Raw genomic sequence first — 6,118 nt, forward strand, 5'->3', positions numbered from 1 at the left:
TTATATTTAGCAGTTTAGTGTCCAAGTATCAGGTACGTTTTCATCAGCTGTTTTGCTGTGGATTTCTCATTCCATCCCTGGTAAATGTCAATTTCATGTGGGTTTCTATATTTCAGGAGCGGGACACTTCTCAAACACACAATATTTTTTTGGTGTCAATAGATGGGTTTTCCCTCAACCGCATTTATTGTCAATTCCAATTTTAGACTGGTGTCTAAATTGGACTATAGTTCCCACTTTTGGATTTTGTCATTGGGGAAGTTGTCATGGATATGTGAAAATTAACATGCAGAAAAAACTTTTATTTGTCTGACTGCCAAACCACTTTGGAAAAAAAAAAGATGATGAAAATTGGTGTAAAATTGCACTTGAAGGGCAAAACCATCTTTTCTGAAAACCAAAGGTTAGAATATGAAAAGCCTCATGAATTGCCAAAACCTTTATAGTAACTACTGAGGAGTAGTCAGCTTTTGAAACATGAACCACATGCCTATAAATCTGATAGAAAACAGTGGTAGAGAAACTAAAAGTGCAACATCTCAACTAAATATAACCAAAGGCCAAAATGTTGGGAAAAAATCATTAACAGATTTCGAAACTTTCTATGAAACACATATTCTTACACATTTTGTAAATAATTACTATAAAGAAGTTTTTAGTGATTTGGGAATTTGTGAAATTGTCATTTTGCAAATTGATTTTTAACATAGTGGCTTTTAGGCAATCGGTGACTGTGAGAGTGTGACTTTTAGCAAATGTTCTTGAGGTCAGGAGTTTGAGACCAGCCTAGCCAACATGATGAAACCCTGTCTCTACCAAAAAATACAAAAATTAGCTGAGCACGATGGTGCATGCCTGTAGTCCCAGTTACTGGGGAGGCTGAGGCACAAGAATCGCTTGAACCCAGGAGGCGGAGGTTGCAGTGAGTCAAGATCGTGCCACTGTACTCCAGTCTGGGCAACAGAGTGAGTGATACCCTTTCTAAAAAAAAAAAAAAAAAAAGAAAAAAAATTGCTAGCACGGGAGCATTAAGCCAGCACCACACATTCTACACATTCAATTCCTGTGGCTCCCTCCTGCTTTGAGCAGTCTGGGGATGCAACTGGGGCCAACCCAGTGGGCAATGCATTGAATGCAGTGACATTACTAACATCTGTTTCTGACCCGTACTTCAGCTATGACCCATATATGACCTCCTCTGCTCTCAGGCTGAAGTCTAGGCACCTCGTGGGACCCTCCAGGCCTCACAGATCTGGCTCCTCTACCCCGTGAGCCCAGTGAACACCTCTCGTATGCAGGGCCCAGCGTCCAACCTACTCTTGAGATGCACCCCACCACACTGCAGTTGGTGTCCTGTGCACTCCTCTCTAGTGTGTCACCTCTGAAAGGTAGGCACCAGCCAACCCTGGTCACCATTCACAGTAGCACAGCTAAACTGGATCAATTAGTGATTTTTAAAGTTCAATGCTTTGAGACTTTTGCTTCTGGAAAGATGGAGTAGATATATTTTTCCTTATTCTTCTCACTAAGTACAACTAAGGTATTGTATAAAACAAACATAAGAAGACTCTGAAAGATATAGAGAAGAAGACAGCCAGACTAGGGACCTCAGCCTCCCAACCCCAGCTCCCCGGGTAGTGTCAGGAAGGCCAAGTGCAGACTCTGGATGAGACTTTTGCTCCTGCCTGGAGATAACGAGCTGCTGACCCTCCTCCATGCAGTGTGAATGGAGAACACACAGGGAGTTTGGGCTGCCCCCCACAAGGAGGAGGCACCCAAAATATGTGCAGTAAAAGCCAACGGAACTGAGAGGAAAAATAGACAAATTCATAATTATCATTGGACATTTTGCTACCATTTCTCTACAAATGATATAAAACCAAGTAGAAAATCAGCAAGGATGAGGAAGAACTCAACAACATCATCAACCAACAGGGTCTAATTGACATTTCTAGAACACTCTACGCAAAACCTGCAGAACACACATTCTTTTCATGTGCCCGAAGACCATACACCAGGATACAGTATATCTTGGGCTGTAAAACAAGCCTTGACAAAGGTAAAATAATTGAAATTATACAGAGTGTGTTCTTGGACCACAGTGGAATCAAACAAGAAATCAGTAACAGAAACATAGCAGGAGAATCTCAGATACCTGCAAATTAAACAACACATTTCTAAGTAACCCATGGTTTAAAGAGGAAATTCTTCAAATCAATAAGCTAAGCTCTGGCCTCAAGACACTAGAAAAAGAAGAGCAAAATAAACCCAATGCAAGCAGAAGGAAATAAAAAGATTGAACAGAGAGCAGTGAAAATGAAAACAAAGAAACAATAGAGAAAATCCACAAAACAAAAGCTAGTCCTTGAAAAGGTCAATGAAGTTGACTAACCTGTAGCAAGAGTGACAAAGAAGAAAAGAACATATAAATTGCCAACATCAGGAATCAGGGGATATCACTAAAGACCCTGCAGGCATCAAAAAGTTAATAAGAAAATACTATGAATAACTCTAGATACGTAAATTTGACAACTTAGATGAAATGGACCAATTGCTTGAAAAGCACAAACTTCCACAATTTATCTAAAATGAAATAGATCATTTGAATAGCCTTATAACTATTAAGAAAAATTAATTTATAATTTTTAAAAGCCATAGGAAGAAATTTATAGGTTCAGGGGGTTTTGCTGGAGAATTATACCAAATGTTTACAGAACAATTAACACCAATTTTATACAGTGTAATCCAGAAAATAGTAGAGGAAGGAAAGATCATCTCCTAATTCATTTTATGAGATCAGTATTACCCTGATGCTAAAACTAGGAAAGGACAGTATAAAAATGAAAATTATAGTCCAATGTCCCTTCTGAATATAGACATAAAAATCTGTAAGAAAAATATTAACAAATAGAATTCTTTAATATAAAAAATAATTATATAACATGACCAAGTGGGGTTTATCCCAGGAATACAAGGCTGGTTTAATATTCTAAAATCAATCAATGTAATCCATCATATTAACAGGCCTAAAGAAGAAAAATCACATCATTATTTCAATTGCTGCAAAAACGACAAACACAAAATTCAATACTCATTCATGATGAAAACTCTAAAAAATTTGGAGCTGAAGGAAACTTCCTCAACTTGATAAAAACATCTACAATATCGTACTTAGTGATGAAAAATGTAATGCTTTCTCCCTAAGATCGTGAATAAGGCAAGGCTGTTTAACATAGTACTGTAAATTCTAGCGAGTGCAATAAGACAAGAAAGAGAAATAAAAGACATGCAGGACGGAAAAGAATTAAAACTATTGCTATCTGCAGATTACATAAAGGTGTGTGGAAAATCCCAAGGAATCTACCAAAAAACTCCTAGAATTAATATAAGCTCAGCAAAGTCATAAGATCAACATAAAATTAGTTGTATTTCTATATACTAGCTACAAACATATGGAAACCCAAATTAAAAATGCAATACCATTTGCAATCACACAGAAAAAAAGAAAACAAATACTTAGGTGCAAATCTAGCAAAACATGTAGTTGAGGGGTTTACATGCCTAAACTACGCAATGCTGATGAAAGAAATCAAAGGCAATTGAAATAAATAGAGACACCCATCACATTCATAGATTGGAAGACAACAATTCTCCCTATATTCATACAAAGTTTTAACAAGATTTGCATTAAAATACCAGCAACCTTTTCTGTAGATAAGGTTATTCTCAAATTTATATGAAAAGTCAAAAGAACGAAACTAGCCTAAGCAATTCTAAAAAAAGGAGAATAAGGGAGAAGAACCAGTCTACTCAAGGCCAAGGCTTTCTACTTAGCAACAGTGATCAAGACAGTTTGGTATTGGCAGAGGATTGGACACACAGATCGGTGGAACAGACAAAGAATCCAAAAAGAGACCCAGAAAAATATGACCAAATGATTTTTGATGAAGATCCAAAATGGATAAAGAATGGGCTTTTCAACAAACAGTGCTTGAGTAACTAGGGAAGTGTGGGCTTACAAAAAAAGGTACTTTATACCTAACACATTACAAATAAAAAAAAAGCAAAACAAAACTCAAAATGGATCACAGACTTAAATGTAAAATGTAAAACTATAAAGCTTTCAGGAAAAAACAGGACAACATTTTCAGGAGCTCCTACTAGGCTAGACTTGGCACCAAAACATGTTGTATAAACTGAAAATTGATAAATTGGACTTTATAAAAATTAAAAACATTTGCTGGTAAAATATCCTAAGATGATGCAAAAACAAGGTACAGATTAGGAGAAAGTATTTCCAAATAATTCTGATATCTGATAGTCAATAAAGGACTCATATGCAGAATTTATTCAAAGAACTATTAAAGCTCATCAATAACAAATAAACAGTCTAATTAGATATTGGACAAAAGACATGAAAAGACATTTTACCAAAGATGGAAAATAAGCATATGAAAAGATGTTCAACACCACTGCCCACTAAGGAAATGTGAAATAAGACTCTTATTATATATCACCACCCTCCTATCAGAGCAGCAAAAATAAAATTTAAAATAGGATCTATGTCAAATGTTGACTCAGATGCTAAGAAATTAGGTCTATGTTGCTGGTGAGAATGTAAAATGGTACAACCACTTTGGGAAGTAGTTGGGCAGTTTCTTAGGAGTGTCTTACTCCATTTGAGCTGCTATGACAAAATACCATAAACTGGGTGGCTTGAACCAGAAACATCTATTTCTTACAGTTCTGGGGGATAGGCAGTCTGAGATTAAGGCACTGGCAGGTTTAGTATCTGATGAGGGCTGGTTTCCTGGTTCACAGATGGCACCTTTTCGCTGTATCCTCACATGGTGGAGGACGAAAGGCAACTCTCTAGGACCTCTTTCTTCAGGGCACTAATCCCATTTATAAAGGCCTTGCCCATAAGATCTAATTAACTCCCTAGGGCCCAATCTCCTAACGCCATCACATTGGGGATTAGGTTTCAACATATAAATTTTTGGGGGTGACACAAAATTCACACTATAGCACTAGGATACACTTTTCATATGATCTAGCAATTATATTCTTGGACATTTATTTCAGAGAAATAGAAACATGTTCACACAAAAACCTGTATATGATTCTTCATGGCAGCTTTATATGTAATAACTCAAACCTAGAAACAACCAAAATATCCTACAATAGAAGAATGGTTAAACAAACTGTGGTGTATCCATACTGTGGAATACTACTCAATAATACAAAGAAACAAATTATTGATACATACAACTTGGATGGATCTCAAGGGCACTATATTGAAGGAAAAAAAATCCATTCTCAATAGGTCACATATTGTATAATTCCATTTATGTAAAATGCTCAATATTACAAAATTGTAGAACTGGAGACCAGAGTAATGGTTGCCAGGGGTTAGTGATGGATGGGGTCATGGGAGAGCAGTGGGTGTGACTTTAAAGGGATAACATGAGGGAGAACTTTGTTGTGATGGCACAGTTCTGTATCTTGATTGTGGCTGAACGTGCATCAGTCTACATCTGTGATAAAAACGGCATAGAACTTCATACACACATGCACACACATACATTGTACCAATATGGATTTCCTGGTTTTGATATTATACTATAGTTAGGTAAGATGTTAATCACTAGGGAAAATCAGAGAAAGTGAACACGAGACATTATGAAACTTAATTTTTTCAAAACAAGGTTTTTTGAAATGTTCTATTGCATTCTGGCTTCTATGCTCTGTCGCCTGGGCTGGAGTGCAGTGGCGCAATCTTGGCTCACTGCAACCTCTGCCTCCCAGGTTCAAGCAATTCTCCTGCCTCAGCTTCCTGAGTAGCTGGGACTACAGGCACATACCACAGCGTCTGGCTAAGTTTCATATTTTTTAGTAGAGACAGGGTTTTGCCCAGGTTTTGCCCAGGCTGGTCTTGAACTCCTGACCTCAAGTGATTCACCCACCTGGGCCTCCCAAAGTGCTGGGATTACAGCCTACACCACAGTGCCTGACCTGGCCTCTATGGTTTCTGATGAGAAATCTACACCCTTTAAATAATTGTAATTTTATAAACAATGTCATTTTTCATTGCTGCTTTCAAGATAATTCCTTTGTT

The sequence above is a fragment of the Macaca mulatta genome, chromosome 13 (genome assembly GCF_049350105.2).
Source record: "Macaca mulatta isolate MMU2019108-1 chromosome 13, T2T-MMU8v2.0, whole genome shotgun sequence".
Classification (NCBI taxonomy): Eukaryota; Metazoa; Chordata; class Mammalia; order Primates; family Cercopithecidae; genus Macaca; species Macaca mulatta.